Raw genomic sequence first — 26,151 nt, 5'->3', positions numbered from 1 at the left:
ATTAGAGAGATGAACATCAAGCTCTTCTTTTTATAGCCAGTCTTTCTCCTCTTGGACAGAATGCTGTAAGCCCTCACTTCCTTATTCGGCAAGATTCCCCACCCAAGACCTTATTTTCTGAATTATATCAATAATCATTTTTCTATGATGGCCCATCATATTTGGAATCTAATTGAGCAGTGTTTTTACAGCTGATTAAACTTTTCACTCTGCTGTATCTTATATAATATGTCAATAGTTTTGTCTACATTAATAACCTCCAAAGCGGAGGTGCCATAATTAAGCATCTTGTTTTGACAGAATTGTTACAGTACTGGTACTTAGAAGGAGGAAAAAAATAAGGAGTAAAAAAGCAATTTATTTTCCTACTGTTTAATGTTTATGTGTGGAGTAGATGCTAAATAACTGTATTTTAGATGCTCTGCAAATAAGTGGATTGGAATTGCCTGCTGTAATATTTTATGTTATCAGTCCAAAGTGGCACTTATAATATCATGATGCAACTAACTTTCTGTCTGAAAAAAAATAAAAGGCCTTGTTCAAAGCCAAGGTCTAAAAAATATTAGTGAAAATTGTAGCCATGTAACATTTATTGATTTGTTAGTACATGGGTGAAGAACTCAGTTAAAACAAAAATTATGGATAACATACTATGGTTAAGGCACCACACCAGATACTATAAGGGATTAAGAAGAATTAACCATAGATCTTTCTTTCTCTGGGAGCCCAGAGTACAGAAGATGTAAGATATAAACCTGAAGGATTATAAACCATTGACCAGAAAGTGATTTCTTATAAGAAAGGTTAAAATAAAATATTATGATAGTTTTGAGTCAACACTGATTAGATTTCATAGGAAGCATGGCATTTGAACAGAACATTTATTGAGAAACTTACTTTGTTCATCATAAACAAAAGCATAGAGGCCGGAAAATACAAAGAAGAATGGAATACTGGAAGTAATTTTGTAGGACTATGCTGAACAATTCACTAGTAGAATAATGTGAAATGAGTGTGGAAAAGAGGATGGAATTTTTAAATGGGGATCTGTTAGGTGAACAAAGAGGGAGGTGTGTAACCAGCCTCTTGGCTTGCAGTCCACAAACCTTCCAGGTGGGCAGCATTATTCTGACAAATCTGCTTTCCTTCCTTCCTTCCTTCCTTCTCTACCTCCTTCCCTTCCTTCCTTCTTTTCTTATATTCATTCCTTTGATATAAAGCCTTCTTTCCACCTACGTGCTCATTTAAGTAATATGTGAGAGAAGCATCATCCCTGGTGATGGTGTCTCGTGGTGCTTAGTATTATTTAGATTCTAGTGAGAAATACAGAAAAAAAACTTAATCATGAAATAATGAAATCTATACATAAGTTATGATAAGCATTATTAAGGAAACAAAAAAAGGGGGGAGATTAGTAAGTGATACGTGCCTTAGAAAGGATACTAGGAAAAAGTTTTTCTGACTATGTGGCATGTAAGCTAAGACTTCTTAAAAATAAAAAGATGCTAGCTCTTCAAAGAGGAGAAAGGGAAATTCCAAGAAAAGAGAATAATCTTTGCACAGTCCTTGAGGAAGGTAAGAATGTAGTCTGTTCAGACCACAGGAAGAAAAAAGGAAGGGCTGGAAAGAAGTGAATGGGGAAAGAGGAGGGGGGGCAGATTATGCAATACTTTATTTATTTATTTTTTCCATTACAGAAAGTACTTCTGTATGTACATTTATTTTTACATTGTAGAGGAAGTTACAAGGTCTTAAAAACGGTATATAAATGAACACAGTGCGTATAAGCCATCCAGAATGAAAGAACATGTACTTAATGAAAATTATCATTTCTGTAACACGAACACCTATATCCTAATCCTTTTTGGACCAAAGAGCAACTGCAACCATCACACACAGAGCAAGTACTGGTACATTAGTGGTACAAAAACACCTTCTTTGATGCAATCACTGAATCATTGTGGGAAAAAAAAAATCATCCTGACATCTGGATACTAAATAAAAAAGCTGGGGGGCTAAATAAACAGGTAACTCACTCTACTTCCTTTCCTGTTTCCAACTTCTTGAAATTCAAACTTATAAAAAAAATTGAACATACAAAACCCTATAACTACTATCCCTTCAGTAACTTCAAAAAGGTAGTTTCAAGCAACTTTAAAGCTTGAGCTCCTTCTGGATTTCCTAAAGTGTTTCTGCACTCTTCTTCAGACAAGCCTGTTCTTCAGTAGTCAGCTTTACCTTTACAGGGTCTCTCCCAAAATACATGGAACACTGAGGAATACTTCTTCGTTTATTCTATAGAGACCCTTAATTATGGTGGAAACCGGATGCACTCTTCTAAGATTCTTCAAAATACTTTCTGTTAAATCAGCTACAGATGGGCCAGTGGCCCAAGAAGTATAACCTTTCATTTTAATAATCTCATAGGCACTAGCAATCACATCTTTGTGGACATTTTTCCACTGCTCAGAATCTTGATCAGTTCCTATATCTGAGTTCAAATTCTTCAGAGGGACACCAGAGATGTTCACTCCACTCCACACAGGAACACTCGAGTCTCCATGCTCTCCAAGGACCCACCCATGACAGCTTTCAGAGTGGATACCAAGCTTCTGCCCAATCAAGAAACGGAAACGGGCAGTGTCCAGATTACAACCACTTCCAATAACACGGTTTTGGGGAAATTCACTCAACTTCCAGGTCACATAAGTTAATATATCCACTGGATTGGAAACAACAATCATTTTGCAGCGAGGGCTATACTGGGTGATGCTGGAAATCATTAATTTAAAGATGTCCACATTTCACTGGACTAAATTAAGGCATGTCTCCCCTTTTTCCTGGCGTGCCCCTGCTGTGATGACCACGAGGCTGGAGTTTGCAGTGACAAGGTAATCTTTGCTGGACACAACAGTCGGCATTTTCAAGAAAGGGCTGCCCTGTTGAAGATCCATGGTCTCACCCTTCAGTTTGTCTTCATTAACATCCACAAGGGCAAGTTCATTGGTCAAGCCCCTTAACAGGATGCTGATAACACAGGCCATGCCAACTGATCCGGTTCCTATAATGGAGAACTTGTTGTGATGAACGGCCTCCTCGGAAGTGAAATTCTTGATAAGCTCACACTTGGACATCTTGGTTGCCATCTTGGACACGGGGGTGACCGCCGAGGCGCCCGTGAGCGGGAGGTGCAATACTTTAAATTGGGTTCTACACGCAATGGGAAATCAGTTACTGGCGCATTATTACACTTCTCTGGCTGCTAGGAGAAGAGTAGGTCAGTAGGAGTGAGGTTAAGAGTGAAATTAGGGAGACCAGCTAAAAGGCTCTAGTCCAAACAAGAGATGATAGTGTTCTGTAGTACCTCTAGTGTATTATTTTCAGCAGGGTTGGCAAAGCTGATTGAGAGAAATGGAAAGATTTGAGATATTTGGGAAATAAAGTCAACAGATGATGATGGGTTGATTTGGGAAGAGAAGAAAAAGGAAGATCAACCAGTTGTCATCTTCACCCGAAGCTATGTAATTTCAATTAATTCAATGCTTTTGGTTGAATTATAAGAATAAGAACAAAAAGAGTATATCTAGGTAAGTCCATTATTTTTATTTCTGCCTCTAGTTTGCCAAAACCTGCTCCTGTTTTATGTTTGTGTTCACATATATAATGTGAAAATAGTATTAATGCATTTTTTCTACTAATTATGAAAAAAACACCTATAAAACAATTTTCAGTAGAGTTACTTACTGCTTAAATCCTATTTCAGGAGGGATTGGTGCCAAATACTCTAAATAGTAATATCAATTCTTAAAATGGTTTTGTTGTAGAGACATAGCTTTTGTCATGATTTGGTCTAGAGAAGTTGGTACATTCAACAGATTCTCATAAAATATCAGAATGGCCAATGATATAGCCTGAAATATATTTTTAGATTGCATATTGGGAATAGCTGCTCTTATAAGCAAAATGGGTAGGCTGGGTAAGCACAATTAGAAACTGGAGAGTGGGCTTATCTAAAGTCATTAAACTCTGAGGACATGAGAAAATGAGGAGAAGATGAAACTTGCACTAGTTAAGAATTAGGAGTGTCCCATGTAGCTATTAATAGAAACCCTGAGAGCAATCGTGAAAAGAGACACATCAGTAAAATGAAAATGACTGTTGAAAACCACACCCAGATTATAATTGCAGCTTATATAAACTGGTCAGTGTTGCAGACTTCGTATTGATATTGAAACTGCAAAATCCAAACACAAATAATCATGGTGACCATTTCTTAAAATTCAGATTTTGGAGTTTGAAAATCTCCAATAATTTTAAAAAATCCATGCTTTACAAAGTTGTGAATGCCTTTTAGTTTTACATATTTTCATATCTGTGATCTCAGATAAAATGTGTACCTCAGATACCTACCTATGAGAAGTCTAATAAAAGAGAAATTTCTTCCTCAGATTTCCAAATGTGAAGATGTAGTACAGAAATATTGAGCATAACTCGGCACCTATGTGGTTCAGTCAGTTAAGCGTCTGATTCTTGATTTTAGCTCAGGTCATGATCTCAGAGTCCTAGGATCAAACCCCGTGTCAGGCTTGCACTCAGCAAGGAGTCTGCTTGAGGATTCTCTGTCTTCCTCTCCCTCTGCCCCTCCCCCCACTCTCTTTCTCTCTCTCCCTCTGTGAAATAAATAAATCTTAAAGAAAGAAACAGACCATGTTGCTCTGAATAATATCAAGCTAAAATAATATTTATTTTGGTCATAAAATAAATATTAATATTGGAGGAAGCATTAGTCATAATACACTCATAAAATCATATTAACTAGGCATTATTTGTCCAAATTATCTGAATAAATATGGAACTTCTGATTTCAAAAGCACGGACTTGATGATCAATGAATCCAAGTAATTTGGGAATAGCTCGTTAAAATCCACAGCTAGTTATCACTGAAGTTTGCCACAGTTTGAATTTTACTTGTAATATATTTTTTAAGATATATACTTTCTCAAAGTATAAACTCCAAACCATAGATATCATGCAAGTACAAGTAAAATTTGATCCTGTATGACCTCCTATTTTCAGGTTCAGACATGCTCTACACAATGGGCCAGGTCTTTGTGAATTGTTATTCAGCCACCGACTTAGGTAGGGGCAGGTTTTAAACTCTCCAGTTATTGTCCTTTGCCTGGAAACTCTGAGTGGAAAATATTTCTATCCCTTTGGATGGCAATCAAACTACCAACTTGTTGAGGGTCACCACCCTGACCCCTCTGTCACCTTCCTACCGTGTACAGGTGCATAAAGAGACACAACTTCCGAGTCACTACTTTTTCATCTCCATTCACACTTTTATAAGATCAGTCCTGTGGTGCAGCATTCAGAGTGAAATGTTTATCAGTGCCACTAACAATGAAGTATTAATAAAATAAAAAAGAACAAGCATTGCACCAGGAGAAAGATCAACCACCTGCCCTGGCCTCAGCTATAGTATGTCTTAGGCCTTAGTCTCTGGGATACAACCATGACATCTAACCCAACTCCAGCTTTATTACACTCCATACAATAATCTGCATTCAATGCCCTCAGTTTCTTCTTAGAAAATATCACAATAGGCATCTTTTAAAATAAGTGATTTTATTTCTAAACCTTGGACTCACCAGCACTCTGCTCTCAAGGATGGAGAACCTGAGGGCTGCCTTCAGAGGCAATCATCCTGAGAACTTAGAAGTTTTGTATTTCCATCCAGGCTCTAGAAACTCCCTTCTCATCAGCCTCCAGATAATTCTAGTCATCATTTCTCAAAGTATGAGAGGATGTGCACAGCATAATCTCGTACAATGGTCTTTAGAAAGAAAACAAACAAATAAAAAAGGATTCTAGGATTCAGTAAGATTGCTACATATTATAGTTTTTACCTCCCACTTTGGAAATCCTTTATGCATGTTAGCCTACTGAAATTCTACAATAGAAAAACCTTGAACTTTAAAACCCCTTGTTTTCCAGAGATACTCAACTAAGAAATCTCTATTTTGGGAATACCCACCAACATCTTTCTAGATCTAGAATTCTGGAAAATATGTTTTGGAAAGTCTTGTTATCTCATTTATTATAATTTCAATTTTTATATGTCTGATTTTTAAATCACTATGGTATACATGAAGGCTGCTCACCAATACCTCCCATTCTCCTTTCAGGTCCAATGGGGATTTTACCTCCCCTCCCCTTTTAATTTAGGCATGGCCATATGACCGCTAAAATTTATGAAATGTGATCAGAAATGTGTTGTTTTGAGGCAGAAGCATTTAATTCCTGGTGTGAGTCCATCCAGAGTGCTCCCAACGATGCTATGAAGAAGTCATTATCATTCCTATATTGCGAATGACAAATCTAATTTTCAGAAAAGGCTAAGACAGGATTCTAATTTGTATATTGTAAATCCCGTGCTTTTTCTACCACACCTTGCTGCCTGAAGTTGATATTCATATCACATTAAGATGCACCTATCATCTTCCAAAATGAAATGTTATCCCTTTAATGAATTTATTTTTGCAGCCATTATTCATGTGAAATTCAGGACACTACTCCACCTAAAGTTATGGTTTTATTAGTATAAGTGGCATGAGTTTAAAGCAATGTTACTTATTTTTCCACAAAAACTAGATATCTATGCATGTCTTCCTTTGAGTTAATGCAAATATAATGAAATCTAATATTCTCCAATATTCCTAAAGCTGTTCAAACCATGCTAATTAATAGGGTAGACGACATCAAGATGTCTTCTTTCTCTTTTACAGCATTAGATGAATAGTCAGGAGATTTGGATTCCTGTTCTGTTTTTTTCCTCTAGATTTCTTTGTGTTTGGGAAAGTCTAATACAACTTTTTAAGTTGTATTATCCTCATTTCTAAGATAAGGATAGTAACATCTGCTTTGCAAGCCTCACAGGTTATTTTTTACTTATACACTCAGGAAAAGTAAGTGAGATTGCATAAATTAAAAAAAAAAACAACACCATTTTATACCAAAAAGGACACTGGAAATGCTCAGTATTGTTAGTATGCTCTTCCAACCACTTTGTTTCTTTATGTTAGTCTCATGAAAAACATTTATCATAATCATTTTCCTTCTCTTCTATATAACAACCAAGAAAAGTTAAAATTGCCCATCATTTCCAATAACACTGCCAATATCCTAAACTCTGAACACTAGATAAACTCCACTGCTCATTTCTCATGCCTGAATCCTAGAAACCAAGCACCGCTGGTGAAATCCATGTAACAAAATAGATTTTTTTAAAAGATTTTATTTATTTACTTGACAGAGAGAGACAGAGCAAGAGAGGGAACACAAGCAGGGGGAGTGGGAGAGGGAGAAGCAGGCCTCCCGCTGAGCAGGGAGCCTGATGCGATGCGGGGCTCGATCCCAGGACCCTGGGATCATGGCCTGAGCCGAAGGCAGATGCTTAATGACTGAGCCACCCAGGCACCCCAACAAAATACATTTGAATCATAAAATGCATAATCATCATTCTCAGTTGGGTCTTTAACACCGCACCCCAAACTTAACATTTCTCTTACATTCTCCCCAAACATTTTAAACATTACCAAGTCTCCTAAAACTCTGCTATCCCCACTGAAACCATCCAACCAAGTGTACATATATGCCTGTGTCCAGCAGATAACCTCCTTTTCACTTTCCAGAGATTTTTTTCAGCATAAGTGTGTTGAGTGCCTATTAAACACTAGGCATTGTTTTAGGTACTGAGAATATAGTGATTCAATAGACATATAACATTCTTGGTTTCCTAGTCTTAGGATCTAAAGCAAAAGACAGAATAAACATACGAACTGATTTCAAATAGATAAGTATATGAATGATTAAATTAAGTAATAGAAGAATAGACAGATACAGATTGACCAGTATGATAAATTCAGGTAGTGATGTTATAAAGACAGTAGAACAAGGTAATAAGATGGTGACAAGGATATCTTATACACAGTGATCAATAAAAACCCTTCTGAGGAGGAGTCACTTGAGCAATGAGGCAGAGAATACTGGTTACTTATCCCAATATCAGTTCTCTCTTCTTAACAACAGAGCTCCAATTTTTAGTGGGTACATGGTCACCAAGGAAAAGTAACACATTTCCTGTACTCTCCTACAGCTAGGTGTCACTGTATAACCAAGTTGCAGCCAGTGAGAGCTAAGAAGTGCCCTGTGTTGCTATTGCAAGTTCTTAAAAGGGTGGGGATGAGCCCTTCTTTCCTGCTTCCTCCATCCTACCTCCTAGAATTTGTTGTAATTGCAACGAAAAAATGTTGGTGAGGTAGGGAGAAAAGTCTGGGAATCTGCCCAGATTTGCATTTGAGAAAGAACACTGGTTGCTCTCTGGAGAATGGACCATGGGGAACGGTTTAGAAGCAGGGTAACTGGTTAGGACACTATTATAATCACCCAAGAGCAAGATGATGGTAGGTAGGACAGATGCAGAGGAAATGGTAAAAATGGCCATATTTTGCATATCTTTTTGAAGAGAAGCCAACAGATTTCCTATTAGCTGATGTGGAGAGCAGCAAATGAGAATTAGATGCATTAAGGATAACTTCTATATTGCTGGCCGGGCCAACAATTGTGGTGAATTGTGGTGCCATTTACAATAAAGACTGGGGACAAAGCCAGTCTGAAGGAAGGACCAAAATTCTATTCAGATGCGCGTGTGAAGCCTGGTGTGTCTATTAGGCATCCAAATGGGGATGTTGAGAAGATATTTGAACCTATGAATCTGGAGTACTGGAGGGTAAAATGAGACCAGAAATATAAATCAGGGAGTTCTCAATATACAGGTGGTATTTAAGCTAGCAGGACAGATGACATCAATTAAAGAAAGAGTACAGATTGAGAAGGGCAGGAGGTTGTAGAGCATGTGGCAGTGCATGGTCTTTTAGAGTCCAAGCAGAGTGAGGGACGCTGACGAAGAAACTGAGGAGAAATCTATCAGGTATGGGAAGGAAACCAGGAGGAAGTAGAAACACAGGGTTAGGGAAGAAAGGATATCGAATGCTGCTGAGAGGCTAAATAGAGGAAAAAAGATAATTCATCATGGGTTTGGCAAAATGGAGATCACAACCCTGGTAAAAGTTATTCCAGTTACTCCGTGGGAACAAAAACCTTCTTGGAATGGAGAACTGGGCGGGGGTGGGGGGGGTGGGGGGCCATAGGATATGTCTTCTGTGAAAAGGGGCAAGGAAATTCAGCAGTAGAAAGATAGGTTATAAAGGGAGAATTGTCTTTTATTTGTTTTTTGTATAATTTTTGTATTTTTTAAGATTGGGAAATACTTTTTAAAAATGTTGTCTCGGACGCCTGGGTGGCTCAGATGGTTAAGCGTCTGCCTTTGGCTCAGGTCATGATCCCAGGGTCCTGGGATGGAGTCCCGCATCGGGCTCCCTGCTCCTTGGGAGCCTGCTTCTCCTGCTTCTCTCTCTCTCTCTCTCCCTCTCTCTCTCTCCCTCTCTCTCTCTCCTCCTCTGTCTCTCATGAATAAATAAATAAAATCTTTAAAAAAATAAAAAATAAATAAAAATGTTGTCTCTAGGCCATTTGGAGTTATCCATCCATTGATGCAGGTGAAGACAGTCTAGAATATTTTAAAGAGGAAGACAGCTAAAGCGCTAAGGTCAAGTTGGCCTTAGATCCATGAGGGCAGGCAGGATCATCTCTGTCATTGCTAACCATTGAATTTTCAGTGCCTGGAATAGGGCTCAAGACATAGTGGGTGCTTAATAATTATTTGTTAATCAAATGAGTGAATTAATAAATGCTATGTTCAATAGTTTTAGCATATTTTATCACAAAAATCTTTAAATAAGGTCACTGCATTCCCTCTTTAAAATATTTTGGGGGTGCCAACAGTCTCTTAATAAAGTAAAAAAAAGAGGGGGGAGCCTGGGTGGCTCAGTCAGTTGAGCATCCGACTCTTGATTTCAGCTCAGGTTATGATCTCAGGGTCTTGGGATTGAGCCCCGTGTTGGGCTCCACGCTCAGTGGGAAGTCTGCTTGGGGATTCTCATTCTCCCTCTGCCCCTCCCCAGGCTCTCACGCACATGTGTGCACTCTTTTCTCTCTTTCACTCTTTCTCGCTCTCTAAAATAAATAAATCTTTTTAAAAAATGGTAAACAAAAATCATGGAATTGGCACAGTGGTGCATAATGGCTGGCCTCTACTGCTTCTGGAGTCTCAGGTCTCTGACACCTGCTTGTATCTGCCATCTACACAGCAGTGAACAACTAGTTACAAGCACATCACACTGTAAGTACATTTCCTGCCTTGGTGCCTTCACCACATGTGTTCTTGTACTTGCAAAAACTTCCCCTCAACACCCGGTGTGTTGCTACCTCCTAATTATTCTTTAAGACTACTCTCCTTTCTGAGCTAGAGTTTCTCGATGCTGCCAAAGCAACTGTGCAAACCTCTTATAAATAATTTTCATGTTAAACTGAATTTGTTTATTAACTTCTTTGTTTCCATCATTAAAATTAAGCTATAAAGTAAATATGCTTTTTATCTCTGAATACCCAGAACCTAGCTCAAGACATTTAATTAGTGCTATTAAATGAATAAATGATATCTATGGCATCCTGATGATGGCCATGTTTCTTAATCAACCAAAAATGTTTACTCCCTACACATCTTCCACAAATGGGAGTGTCTCTATTGAAATCCTCCTTGATTTTCTTGTTGCTATCTGATTAAATATTCAGATACTTAATGGACCCCCAATCATAAGAGAACTTGCAGTGCTAAGTGAGCAAGGTTATATAAAATAGCATAGCACTGTCATGAGTTAGTGGAGAGATTGCAAATATCGGGGTTTTCACTTGCCTTACCTTTATCCTTTGACAAATATCCTTAATCACAGTAGTCCTACTGAGACTGGATGTGGCCTTATAAGCTTTTGCAACATAGGTTTTTTAGACAGTCAGTATCAGAGTTAGCATAAGAAATTTTATTATCTATCCATTAACTAGTACAATGGGTTGGATGAGAGTAATGCCCTCAATAAATGAAACAAAGTCAAAGTCAACTTTGGTGATGGAGGGAGATAACACTAAGGAAGACTGAGAGAGTGTTGTGTACTCTAGGAAAAGGACAGGTAGCCTCATGGCACTAGGTAGCTTCCCAAAGGAGGTAGTTTAGTTAGAAGATGGGAGAGAAACCAACAATGAATTTGTTTTTTTTTTTTTTTCAAATGGTTTAGTACAGTTTAGTAGTTTCTCATAAAGACAATGAATTTTCTCCAGCCCACCATCAACCTCATTTATGTTAATGGAACTCTTATCCATATGGTGGGCTATAGAGTAGCTCATGTGCAAAAGAACAGAGTGATTGTAAAGGATCTGAAATCTGGTTTTTAGAAATATAGGTAAACAGTTATCTGAAGAAGATAATACCTTAGTAGAACTCTGAGATTTTAGTGCCAGATAGTACTATTGTATTCTAAAGCCTGTGAACTTCTTGAAGGCAAGAACCTCAGTTTAAATATCTCTCAGGTGCTTGGCACATGGGTCTGACACAGGATTGGCACCTAATACTACACACCGATTCTAGGACTTCCTAGAATAGTATAGTTTCTTAATCTCCACAGTGGCTCCTCCTGACCACTTAGGGAATATTTGTCCCATGAACCCTCCCAAAAGGAACAAACTAGAGAACAAACTTCAGACAACCAAGAACAATTGGACAAACTGTGGTGTAAAGTCCAGGAGTGAGCTTTTAAATAAGAGTAAATAGGGATGCCTGGGTGGCTCAGTCGGTTAAGTGTCTGCCTTCAGCTCGGGTCATGATCCCAGGGCCCTGGGATCGAGTCCCGCATCAGGCTCCTTGCTCAGCGGGAGCAAGCAGGGGGAGAGAAGGAGAAGCAGAGAGGGAGAAGAAGCAGGCTCTGCCTGCTCTGCCAGCCGCTCCCCCTGCTTGTGCACACGCGCTCTCTCTCTCTCTCTCTCGTTCTGTGACAAATAAATAAATAAATAAATAAATCTTTAAAAAAATAACAGTAAGTAGAGATGATAAGAGTGGTAAAATCATTTGTAAATGTCATATGTTCTGACAATATAGCTATAATGCCATTAACAAAAATGGAAGAAGATAGGAGTGCAAAGTAGAATATGTTTACTGATGGTCTTGTTGGTATTAACCTTCTAGACAAATGAAATAGTCCAAGTTTAAGCATCTGTAAGAGTGCAGGGATAACTTTAACATAATATGTGTTTCTAAAATTGAGTAATGGAAGAGAGGGAGGAGAAGAGAGGAGAAAATCTTCCTTATTATTTATTGTTGGTACCTGAAACATATTTTCTAAAAAGGATGGCACTAAAGATAGTATATAAAGAAAGGTATTGGTCTAATAGAAACCATAGAACAAAAGGATAAACTACCCTAAAAAACAAAACAATACCAACAAAAACCTTTTTGAAAATGACAGTGTGGCGACATTTAGTGTATACATGTATATTAATATGTCATAAAACCATATGACAGATTAGAATTTCTAGTTTATCATTAAATATATGAACTTAAGTTTATTATGAGGGGAAAAAAAAGATGTTTAGACTGACTAACAAATCCATATTCAACTGTTACTGAGTATAAGAGACACACCCCATACAAACTGATCCACAGAAGTTAAAGATACACCAAGAAGATGCAAATGAAAAGAAAAAAAGTTATAATTTTAATATCTCATAAGAGAGAATTTAACCCCAAAATGACACTTTATAATCTAAAGGTTACAACCAAAAATAAAGGTAAAACAATTAATTATGTGCTAAAAAAAAAAAACCTACAGCAGCAAATTTGAATTAGCCATGTTAGAATAAATTTTTGTTATTATTTCCCCCCAAATACATATTTCCTAGCTCTCACAACAGGAAAGGTGTAAAAGTAAAGTTCAGGAACAATGAGCTGATCTCATGCCCATGTTGTGAAGCCTAGTACTCCAGGGTAATGGCTGATTCCGCATTTGGGGAAGCATATACATCCTTGGTAAGTCTGGGATAGCTGTTGTGCCAGAAAGCAAGGAAATGATCAAAGACTTAGGGGTTATGTCAAAGGATACAGTGGCCAACATGAAGGGACCAAAGATGCAAAGAGACACAATTTAAGCATCAGAAAGAATTGGACTCAAACTCATTGTATATATAAAAATCTACCAATTCATGATGATATATGAGAGAAAGAGAGAGAGCATCACACCTCTCCCAATTAATTGGTTATATTAGAAGTATCAGGCCCCACATGCGTTCTCTAAAAATTTAACAATTATGCTTTTCCTATAGGAATTGTATTTTAGGCTACCAAACCACCTCATTATATGAAAGAATGTTTTACTTTTTAAAAAAAAAAAATTGCAACCTCTAATTCAGTCATTGGTTCTTGCAATGATTATTAGGGGTGGAAACCATCACATGAAATGCTGATGGAGAATAGAACAGAAGGATGACACTATCATAACCCAAACACATGGGTAAATCAGCATCACTGGAGGGGAGGTGGTCAAGTATTTTGTGTCTCTTGATGTGATGACCATAAGACATACAACACTATCTATGAAATAATCTTACCAAAATGGTTGAACCTGATTCTGATGGAGGGTCAATCTCAAGAGCTTACTTTCAGTTTACAAGGAATAATGATGAAGAAGCAATGAGACATAGCCAAATGTGGGACATTCTTCAGATCAACTGACCTGGCTTTTGTTTTCTTGCTTGTTTGTTTTTAAACAAATCAATAGCATGAAAAAATAAATAAAATAAAAAGGAGACCTACTATTCTAGCATTAAAGAGGCTCAGATTCCTAACAATCATATGTAATGGTGGACCTGAGTTGGACTATAATTTAAAGAACCCACCAGTAAGAAAACAAGAAAGAAATTTTGATTATTGGCAAGTATTGGACTGTACCAAGGGTAAGCATTAATTTTGTTAGGTATGATAACAGCACTATAGTTGTATAAGAAAACACCCATGGATTTTAGAGATACATAGTGAAGTCTGTAGGTTGAAATAATATGTCTGGGATCTGTTTTAAAATACTTCAAGAAGAAAAGATAAAACAAAATGCTTCAAAAAGAAAAGAGAAGGGAAAGAGACAGATGAAGCAAGTGTGACAAAACCTAGATGAATTGGTAGGTTTGGGAAATTATTTGTGGGCTTCTCATATTGTTAGCTCTATTTTGTGAATATCTGAAAATTTTTAGAATAGTTCTTACAAAATTAAAAGAACAAAAAGAAAGAAGTACTCATTTGTTTAATAAAATATGAGAATAAGAAAAGAGGTAAAGTTTCTCTGGAAACATAAAGATCCAATTAGGAGCATAAAACAGTGGCTAACTTGTTTTCAAAAATAAAACAAGTACACAGCACATCAAGCCATTTTTTATGAACCTTACTCAAATTGTATTGCAACTGCTAACTTTTGTAAATGGGATTTTTCTTTAAATGTGCCCTAAGGCAATTTATATTTATTTTCATGTTTATGGCTAAAACCAAGGAAACCAAACTCTAGTGGAAAAAAAAAATTGAATTTCCTTTCCACCTGAGCCTAGCATAAGGAAGACTGGTACCTTTCCTTTTCTCTGCATTTTTCCTTTTGTAATAAAGCATTTAAGTTTATTTGTTAGCAAGACCTGTTCTGTGGTCAAGAAAGCTCTCAGGAGATTTGGGCATTTAATGCCAGCAAATGGAATCATGGCTGGTGAAGCTGAGCCTGCATTTGGCTTGTAAGAAACGCTGAGCCAAAAATCTCATGGCATTCTAGAGAAGTCTGGCTGTGTAGTGTGCCTGTCTATTCACAATCAAAAATAAATCACAGGATTAGCTTACTTAGCAACAAGTAATAGGGTGGCGAGTTTCAAAGAAATCACAAAGACCACCTATGCCATTGAATGCTAGTCATCTCTGTTAATTCTGTTACCACCCATTAAGATGAGCATGAAGGACTTGTCCCTAAGTGAAATTGCAGTTGGGGTAACTTGTCTTGTAGTATCCACTAATCTCCTTGGTTCCCCTCTTTCCACCATGATGTCACCATCTTCCTTTTTGGCCAAACTTAGGCTTTCTTGGACCTTTTGGTCTATGGCAATTATAAAGTAATAAGCATATTCACTACAAGGAGCTCTTCACTTCATAGACAAACCTTCCCAGGACTTTTGACATTTAAAAAGCACCAATACTTGATTCAAAAAGTATGGCAATCTGTTGGAGGAATCTCAGCAACTAACATGTAATACAAGTAGCACAGGGGAAAATGGGCAACCCCACCCTGTGATGATAATAGTTAATACTGAGTATAGACTATGTGACAGTTCTTTACATGCACAATTCATTTAATCCTCACAACTATCCCATGAAATAGGTGCCATTGTTATCACTGAATTATAGGAAACTGGCCACAGAGAAGTAAAGCAACATGCATGAGTCACACAGTGAGTCAGTGACAGACCAATGTTAGGACTCTGACTCCAAACTAGTGATTGATATAAGCCAGGCAGTGGGCTAGGCACTTGGCATTCTGTACAGATTCCCCTTGCCTCTGTGACTTGCTGTTTGTTTGTTCATTTGTTTAGTGACTTGATTGAATTAATTTTGTGAAGCCTGTTTCCCCCACAGTGTGAAGCCTCTGATGTTCCTGTTCAGAATTGTTTTCCTTGTTTGTATCTCTTAGACTGGCTTCCTGGGGTTTGCTCCTGGGTCAGCATAAACCACATATTGGTCAAAGATTAGGCTGAAGCCCTATCAGTCAGTTAAATTTTTGCTTTTTACCTTTGGTCTCTAAGTGGCTTTGAGACCACTTTCACAATTTAGAACATTTACAATTTGGGGGCACCTGGGTGGCTCAGTCAGTTAAGCATCTGACTCTGGATCTCAGCTTAGGTCTTGATCTAAGTGTCGTGAGTTCAAGCCCCGCATTGGGCTCCATGCTGGATGTGGAGCCTACTAAAACAAAAACAAAACAAAAACATTTACGATTTTACCCCATATTCAACCAGGGACTAGGAGCCCAGTTTTCTCTCCAGTCACTCCTAAGAGGGCTCAGCTTGAGTCTTCCAGATCACTAGGGATGAGGGTGACTATTTTTAAGCCTGGCTTCCCAGGCATTGCCCCTGGTTCAGAGTATCATAATGTTCAGCCAGTGTTTGGTCAGATACTGTGTGTTGTCCCTTGAGTCAGAAAGTCTTTCCCCCTTTACTGATGGTACTGTCTGTTGCTTAGGGAATTCTGTCTAGTCTGCCCCCATTCTGCTCTGACTGTTCCTGAGTGGAAACAGCCTAGTGCATGTGCACACCCTTTCAGACCCTCAGGGATGAGTGTGATCCCCCTGGGCAGGGATGGGGGGTGGGGAGGGGGCTCTTGGCTCTTTCCCTTTGTTAAACTTTTGGCTGGTCTTCCATTTTCACCTGCTATACTAGGATCATGGAACTACCATCTGCTTCTCATTGCTTGGCAACAAAATCTGCATTGCTTTCAATAATGTCTTTAGGCATGACCCCCTCCCCACCCACCATGCTTTGTCCCAGAGAACATCAGTCCCCCCAGAGCTGGGAGCTCAAAGCTGTGAGAAGCAGCCCACTTCTCCTGGAGGGACACCCTTGCTTTCCCAGTGCCAGGGAACATAACAGTCTCTGATCATCTATGTTTGCCCTTTCCAGCATGAAACATTCTGGGCTGGATATTCCCCCAGGAAAGGAAGATCCATAAATCAAATTCAAAGATAAGGAAGAGATTAAGGTCACCTGTCTTAAAAGTCTCTAATGATGCTCCTCAACATAAGTTTATGGAAGAAGTTGTACAGGGTGAGTTAGCTTAACACAAAACAAGATGCCCTAGATAATCCAGAGCAGGAAATGCAAGCAAATTGTGAGATTTTCTCTCCTGCCCGCAGATAAATTGGACCTGCAGTCTATCTAACAGGTACAACTGATATTGTGATTTTTCAGTCAAGGTACCATATTTTGGGAGAAAATGTGGTTTAGTGGAATGGACACATTCAAGCCAAAGCCAAAAGACCCAAATTCTAAAATCACTTTCCTTTGTTAGGTCTTCCAAAACCTGTACATGTGACAAGACAAGAACCATATAACCTAGGGTCACTAAGAGGGTTGTTTGTACATCTGCCTTGAAAAAAAGTAAGATACCAAAACTTGGGTTATTGGTTTTTTTTGCTTGCTTCCTTGCTCGTTTGACACCATAGTGACCTTTGGATTGCTACACACAGACCAAAAGAGGAGACAGGAAACCCATGTCCTGTTATGTGGCACAGCATAAGAGAACTGAAGGGTGAGCCAAACGCCTGACACTGGGGGGAAATGCAGATTGACTTTCCTAGAGCAGCTCCGGCAGACTGCGCGCATCCTGTAAGAAGTCTCCAGAACTCTCCAGCTCACAGTAGCAGGCTGGCTTCACAGGAACCCAGAGCATGGTGCTGAGGCAGCATACTTTCAATCAGCCTCGCAGCCAAAAGCAGAGCTGCACAGAATCTGTGGGAAGCTCTATTGGTGGCAGTAGGCAGTCTACCAGATAATATTGGTCAGAGGCTTCCATTCCATTTTTTATCAACCCTGTAATTTCCTTACTAGGAAGGAAAAAAAGAAAAAACCTCCTAGCAGATGTAGGGAATTTACAAATAAGCTAGGTAGGGACTTCATGTAAAAAGAGAGGCCCTGAGTTCTCAAGTGGAGAGTACTAGCAGAGGGGAAAAAATAAAATATAAAAGCCAGTCATTGTCTCCATTTTCTTCTTTTGTTGAAGATTTGTTTATTTTAGAGAGCTTGATCTCACATCCCTGAGCTCATGACCTGAGCCAAAATCAAGAGTCAGACATTTAACCGACTGAGCCACCCAGGCGCCCCTCATTGTCTCCATATTCACTGCTCAAATGAAAACATTGAGAGACTAAATATGCAATTGGACAATGACCTGACTATATATAAAAACAGAACTCTCACCCGTGACCTGCAGCAATCAGCCCGAGAAGCCAACATACCATTTACAGTAACCAGTTCAGGAAGTCAAGCTGTTATCTCTAGCAACTGGTTCAAGAAGCCAGACTTTAATCCCTAGCAAAATCAGCCCCAGATGACCAGAAATTGATTACTACCTTACAGCTTCCCAATTTTTTTGCTCCCAGTTCCAACTTAAGACCAACTGCAGAAAGCCAGATATGCACCCCTTAACCAGTCACATAGGATGCCCTGCTTCTTCTTAGCCTGCCTATAGCTTCCCCCTGCCAACCGCCTCCTTTAGGGCACACCTAAACCTTTCCTTTTTGCTACTATAAAGCTTTCTCAGTCTTCTGCCTGCATTGGAGTCTCTGCCAAACACAGGTGATGGTGGCTAACTCCTTGCAAGCTCTCAGTAAGTAACTGTTGCTTATTCTAACTTGAATGGTCTTCATTTACTTTATATCATGGATTCAAATGCTTTATAAACTCAGAAACAATATTAACAAACGTTATCATGGTTATTGTGGTGGTTCCTCCTCTCAAATTAGGAAACACAGAACTAGAAAGGACCTTTAAAAATTTCTTAGTCTTGGGCGCCTGGGTGGCTCGGTCGTTAAGCGTCTGCCTTCGGCTCAGGTCATGATTCCAGGGTCCTGGGATCGAGTCCCACATCGGGCTCCTTGCTCAGCGGGAAACCTGCTTCTCCCTCTCCCACTCCCCCTGCTTGTTAAAAAAAAAAAAAAAAAAAAAAAAAAAAAATTCTCAGTCTTTGCTTATGTGTGCTCTCTCCATCAAATAAATGAATAAAATCTTTAAAAAAATGTCTCAGTCTTGATTATTTGTTCAAACGAAAACCTGATGGGTATGGCAAACCTCAACCCACCTGTCCCTTCCTTGCCCTTTAGGTCATGCCACCCCCAAAACTGCTGATCTACACTAACTCTCTCATTATTCAAATGAGATTGAGAGAGAAGTACCTTGCCCAGAGTCACAGAGTCCTTCTCTGTTAGTAATCAGAACGCTTCTTGTCTTTCAGTTCCTTATCAAAGATAATCTCCTATACACACCATATCAGCGTATTGCAATATTGAGCAAGCTGTATGTACTTCCTGCCAGGTGAGCAGGGCTGCAGAAGTTCACAAGCTCTCTGGTTTGGAATTAGGTGGAAAGAGAAAGGAATGGAACAAAAGGATGACATTGTGAAAAATAAAAAATGCACCCACTCATTTTCTGTCAGATTAAAAAAAAAAAACACTATTTTGGAGTAGGTAGGCAGAGCTCATCTATTTCCTTCTTTTCAGTGAAAAGTAATGAGCACTAACCTTTCCTGCAATTAAAAAGAGGAAGATAAAGGGAAGGAGAAAAAAAAAAGACAAATAATGGGAAGGGAGAGAAAAATCTGTGGAGAAAGCGTGTCAAAGAAGTAGCCTCGTGTGGGTGATGGGAGCTATGTTGACGTGTTGACGTGTTGATGTGCATGGTACTTGAGAGACTAAGGGAGAAGAAAAAAATGCTGAATGACCCTGAACAGCAGTGCACATTAAGTCGTGTTGATGGATTTGAGCATCAATTGACTGAGGAAAAGTGGTTGCAACAGACAGCTCATGCAGAGGCTCTGAATGGATTTCTAATTGGATTAAAGGGATATGACTAGGCAACCCACATTATGTTGGTCATTATGCTCCTTATCACAGTCCATATTTCCCCAGAGGGAAGAAGGAGTCAGGTAGGAAATAGGAAAGTGCAAGTCAAAGCAGAATCTTCTCTTGTTGGATATATCTGTGGCTCCCTCTGTGCCACCTTGTGTAGATTTAAGACACAATTACAATTTTGATGAGAGAGTCATTTCATTGGACTCTAGAGTTCATATTTTATGTTTATCCTTTAAATGATGTATCTTTTCTAAATGGCGGGTTATGAGTGGGAACCGGACGCATTCACGCTATGCCAGGCTGGGTTTTCTAAGGCAATTACCCGTTATTGTTGGGATGCTTCATAGTTAATAACTCTCAAAGAGTAGCCTATAATTGTGCCTCTGGATGGCAGTAATTCTCATATATCTTTTCAGCAAGATTTATAGGTTTTTTTCCCATTCTCATTTTAATAAACCTGGAAGGCTTAATCTTCTTTTTCTCTACTCCATTGATGAGACATGTATGGTTTCATTTTTATAAGTTCTTTTTCATATAGATTCTTCCTGCTCTCAGTGTTAGGGGAACTCATAGAATCCTGTACGGGCAAAAGTAGGAAAAAAAAACTAAAAATCATCTACTTTGATCTCTCATTTTATTTCATAAGGAAATTCATATCCAAAGATATTAAGTGATTAAGCTAAGGCCACAGAAATAGTTTGTGTCACTGCATGAGCTAAACCTCAGGCAACGATATAACTTCATTCTATTTGACTAAGAGATCTGGTTATCCCCCTAATGGAAAACGACATTATAAGTTAACTGGCAAAACTATGTGTTTGTTGTGGCTAGGAATTTCATTTGGTATCAATCTGGCATACATCTTGTGAAAATTGTGACAAAATTGAAGGAAACACATGGAAATCAGCCCTATGAGAAGAAAAGAAAAATGGGGTTCCTAATCTGGTTAGGCACATATAATTTAGGTGGTAACTGACCAATAAATGGTGGACATTGTTTTTAGACCAATTATAGAAGTCATTTGTAAGGTAGGAAAATAGCTGAATCTTTCACTTGCAAAGATGAACCGTAAATCTACTTATGTGTCTGCCTCTGGCACAGCCACCTTAAGTTATGAACATATAATATTTTCCCAGAGAAATGTGTGTGTACGTGTGTGTGCATGTGTTTCCTCCTAATTTTTTTTAGAAATAGAATAACAAATGTCAATTTGGTTTTGACCAAGAGTGTTGTTTACCCAATTGTGTGTTTAGTCCTCAGCTGAGAATATTTATTAAGCACCTGTAATATGTAAAATGGCACTAGATTAATCATAGAACAACCTGTGTTCAGAAAAAACAAAAACAAAACAGAAACCCTCATTACAGAGCCTCCAGATCTGGATATCATTATTTAAGGAAGCTCCATTCATAAAAAAAAAAAATCAGTGCTCTTAAAGGAGGCTGCATGTTAGAGTGTGGGGCTACAAACAAAAACTGAGATTCCTAAAAAAAAAAAAAAAAAGCAAGAAAGAGAAAAAAAGAAAAGAAAACAAAAACTTAAGATTCCTAGGCTACTCCTTCAGAAATTCTAATTCAGTAGGTGTAGGATGAAACCTGAGAATTAATATTTTTCCAAGTTCGTTTGGTGACTCTCATGCAGTTAATCCACACTTCCACAATCTGGAACTACTACATAAAATAATATTCTACTTCTGAGAGTATCTGTTAAGCATATTTTATAGCATTTAATATGAGAGTGAGGACTTTTGGGTCTTATTTCCTTTAATTGCCCTAAACAGTCCTGATAAATGAGTATTATTATCCAGATTTTCTTTTTTTGTTGTTATGTTAATCACCATGCATTACATCATTAGTTTTTGATGTAGTGTTCCATGATTCATTGTTTGCGTATAACACCCAGTGCTCCATGCAGAACGTACCCTCTTTAATACCCATCACCAGGCTAACCCATCCCCCCACCCCCTCCCCTCTAATACCCTCAGTTTGTTTTTCAGAGTCCATAGTCTCTCATGGTTTGTCTCCCCTTCCGATTTACCCCCCCTTCATTCTTCCCCTCCCGCTATCTTCTTTTTTTTCTTAATGAAGGAACTGAACCTCAAAGAGGTTAAGTAAATGGTCCAATATCAAACCTCAGATTCTAAGTCCCCTTGCTCTTTACACTGTATCTTTACATTGCCTCCTTCTTGCTACAAGTCTCTTTGAGGTCTACTCTTGGCCTGTTTTTTTTTTTAATTTTTTTAAGATTTTATTTTTAAGTAATCTCTACATCCAATGTGAGGCTTAAACTCACCTCCCCAAGATCAAGAGTCTCATGCTCTACCGACTGAGCCAGCTGGTGCCCCATCTTGGCCTCTTTATTCAACTAATATTTATAGAATCTGTTAAAGGCTGGATACTGGAACTTTGCCATATGTGTGGATTCTTCTCTTTGAGAGCTCTTTTGCTTAAATAAATAAAAAAAAGGCAATTAACCATTTTAGACTTTAACTTAGTGATTCTCCCAATGAAGAACAAGACCTGTATTTTTTTAAATTTTATTTTATTATGTTAATCACCATACATTACATCATTTGTTTTTGATGTAGTGTTCCATGATTCATTGTTTGCATATAACACCCAGTGCTCCATTGCAATACGTACCCTCCTTAATACCCATCACCGGGCTAACCCATCCCCCACACCCCTCCCCTCTAGAACCCTCAGTTTGTTTCTCAGAGTCCATAGTCTCTCATGGTTCGTCTCCCCCTCTGATTTTCTTTAAAGATTTATTTATTTGAGAGAGAGTGTGCACATGCGCGAACGAGTTGGGGGAGGGGCAGAGGGAGAGGGAGATGTAAGAAGACTCTCTGTTGAGCATGGAGCCTGATGCAGGGTCTAATCTCACCACCTTGAGATCCCAACCTGAGCTGAAACCAAGAGTCGGATGCTTAACTGACTGTGCCACCCAATGCCCAAGACCTGTATTTAAGCAAAGACAGCTGACACCAATGACAATTGAGGGGCACTTAACAACAACACATCTCCTCAATAGTATTTAATCTCTCTTTCATTCAGCTGGGCATTAACAATAAGATTATCTATTTGAGGCAATGTGAAATTTTGCATTAATAACCAGTAGGAAAGGAACATGAACAAACAACTGGGCTCAGAATAAGAATATTTACTTACTGCCCTGGTTCTGCAACTAACTGGCTCTCATTTAAACTCTGTATATGATGTTCCTCACATAAAACACAAAAAAATTGAGCATATGTCCTAATTCTAATCATCTCTGAATAGCATGTCCTAGAAAATATTTCTACCACTCCTTACCCACCCTAATTTTCCTACAAAGACATGCAGAGATATACATTCAACTCAAGAAAGAGAGTGCTAGCTGCCTGACACCTCATTTCTAAATGTCCACCAACATCTGGTCTGGCAAATTCTGTAGATGGAATAATGGATGACTTTATGCTTTTACAGTTCCAGAAGGAACTGCACTTCGGCAACATGAGAGCACCTTGCTGGGTGTAGGTCTTTCAGAAGAAATGAATATTAAAAAGTCAGCAGTTGGAATCTTTGATGGTAGACATTTGGGGCGGGGTTGGTCAGACTAAACTCTGGGATATGTTTTTAGAAAGCTGTGCTCACATGGTTAGTTGCTGAATCTGCCCTATCTAGGCAAGGTTTTAATGACTGTGTGCTCCGTGAACATGAAACTCCATAGGCAGCTGAATTAGCTTTGAAGGAGAGTGGGCCAGGCCACACGTTTATTCGGGTGAAAAGACATAGCATTTGAATCTCAGATAGTTGGCATTGACCTGTAACTGCTATTGCCTCAAAGCTACAGGCAGCCATTTCAAAAATTCCAGAGACCAGAATTCTAGAATTCACTCTGACACCAACCAGCTGTGTGACCTACAGCAACCCACTCCCCCATTCTTGGCCTCTGTTTCCCCACTGGATGACTATGTATCATAAGTGAGAGCAGGGGCCATGTTATTCCTGCTCACCATTAAATCCTTAGATATAGATCAACATCTAACCTATAATAGAAACTAAACTCGTATTTGTTGCCTTAATGAAAGGAGCTAGATTTGATGTTCTCTAGGGCCTGATTAGCTCCAGCAATCTATGGCTATATCCTTTCTGGCACACACTCACCTTCACTTAGGTCCTTGCTCTAGGCCACTTCATTTCTGTTCTATATTGACAGCTTAGGCAAGAGCTACCCTCTTGGGTCAGTTCCTTCCTCCCCTTCCTGATTCCTCATTATTTTACCTGTGGCCATCACTAGCTTAAGTCCATTCCAGTATCAACCCACCTCCTTTCAAGCCTGACCCTGTGCACTCTCATGTGTCTTTCACATTTGTGTATCATCTGTGTCTTCATTTCCATTCTCCCGATGCTTTTTCTTTATATAGATCACTACAGAGTGAATTCGAACTGACTTAAAAAAAAAAAGTCAATACCAGGCCTGACACCAAAGAAAAATGATACTGCTTCTATACATGTTATGAAGCTACTGAGAAGAGAGAAATTAACAGCAAAAAACAAAACAAAACAAAACAAAAAAAACTAAAAATTTGGAGGAGATGCTGAACACACACATATACAAAATTAAATAGCAATTTCTTCCTAAGGTCTGAGGGTAGATGAGATAACCACATTTTGATAAAAACTTCATATTCAGCATGCCACCAATTCTCAATTCTGGAAAAAATCTCAGTGATCTTGCCCAACCTCTGTACTTCACTGATGAGATACTGATTCAAATAATTTGTCTTGTCCTTCGTGCAGGTAGTGTAAGAGGTGCTGGGTTGTCTGTTTGTTTATTATTTTTTGCAGTGAGATCAGCTCATTTTTCTCAGGACTTTTGTTTGATTTAAATGTAAGATTTTTTTTCTTAATGTACCCCATTGCCCTTTGAAGAACTAGAGTAACCCTGAAAATGTAATTGCTTCAGGGAACTGACAACTAATTATCCCAAAGCAAAAAGAATGCTAGGCATTTAGATAATGAAATGTCAATCAGTGTAATAGAAGTGTCACTTACTTAATACTTGACTGTGTTTGAAAGGAATGCACATTATTTGCAGACACATTCATATATCTCTGCAGCCAGAAACTCTGTGGGTGGGCACATACGTGGCTCTCTACATACTTAAAGATACTACACCAGTAACATAGTTACAAAGATCAGGGTGGGAAATATTGTGTGTGTGTGTGTGTGTGTGTGTGTGTGTGTGCGCGTGTGTGTGTCTGTCTATCAACTTGCAGGATTCTGTCACATGCTGGCCTTCTTGATCTAACACTGTGAAGTCTGCATCTACAGCTGCATTTCTGCAGATAGCCGGGATGTTGTTCAGATGCAGCTTCAGTGCCCTTGACATTGAGCAGTGTCAGAAATCCAACACCAGACCATCAAGCAAGGATTTTGAATGCATGAAAGGAAAATTTTTCCATGAATATTTATGGGAAACCCGGCTCTGCATGAGTGAAATGGTAAGGATGTGTTGTTGATAATCAAGTTGTGTTGTTACTTGTATCTAATAATTTAGAAATTGGGAAGGGAAGGAGGAAGCCCTACCCTTTATTAAATAATCCAGACAATGGATTATTTAAATGTTGTGTTTTGTATGCCTTGGCTCCTTCCGTTTTCCCTCGTGCTGGAATCAGATTTGCACTTCCTTAGAACCCTATTTATGAGCAGCTTCACTCTCAGAGCAAAGACAAACTTTCTTTGTTGGAAGCAGATCACATTTCAGAAGTAATTTCTCAACACTCAGGGTCATAATTAACAAAATCTAGGGTCATATAGCTTCAACCCGGACTTTTAAGGTCCTTTTTGTGATAGTCAAGGTGATAATGACCAACTGGCAGTTCTGATGCTGATAAAACGCATGGAAGGATGTATATTAGTTTCCTGAGGCTGCTGTAGCAAACTGCGGTAAACTGGTGGCTTAAAACAGAAATTTCCTCTTTCACGATTCTGGAGGCAAGAAGTCCAAAAGCAAGGTGTTGGCTGGGCCACACTCCCTCCGGTGGCCAAAGAGGAGAATCTCCCCTCCTCTAGCTTTTGGTGGCTCAGGCGCTCCTTGGCTGTGACCGCAACACCCCAATCTCTGGCTTTATCTCCACAAAGCTTTGTCCTGTGTGTCTGTGTCATCTCTTTGTCTGTCTCTCATAAGGACATGAGTCATTGGATTTAGGGCCTGCCTGGATAAACTAGGATGATCTCAAGATTCTTCATTTAATCATATCTGCAAAAGCCTTTTTTCCAAATAGAGCCGCATTCGTGGGCTCTGGAGGTTATGACATGGAGAGTCATCTTTTCGGGGAGGTCCACCATTCAATCTACCACAGGATGTCACAACTACTGCTTTTTATGACTAAAATGCTGTCCTGCCCAATAACCGAGACAGGCAGGTTGATCAACAACTACAAAGTCTAAGCACATTTAATCTTGAGGTTCTTCTTTAGATAACTTGTAGAATTTTAAAGCAGTACAGAAACCCTCAC

At 38.9% G+C, this 26,151-nt stretch overlaps 1 pseudogene; it reads right to left on the bottom strand.

The window, feature by feature from the left end:
* Positions 1 to 2,154: 2,154 nt before the first annotated feature.
* LOC114219971 (L-lactate dehydrogenase A-like 6B) lies at positions 2,155 to 3,179 on the bottom strand (annotated as a pseudogene).
* Positions 3,180 to 26,151: the final 22,972 nt, after the last annotated feature.

Source organism: Eumetopias jubatus, unplaced genomic scaffold (genome assembly GCF_037043125.1).
Source record: "Eumetopias jubatus isolate StellerSeaLion01/CBP00866 unplaced genomic scaffold, mEumJub1_p1.0 scaffold_13, whole genome shotgun sequence".
NCBI lineage: Eukaryota > Metazoa > Chordata > Mammalia > Carnivora > Otariidae > Eumetopias > Eumetopias jubatus.
Note: the sequence above shows the minus strand (reverse complement) of the source record. Positions and strands in the feature narration are given on the sequence as shown.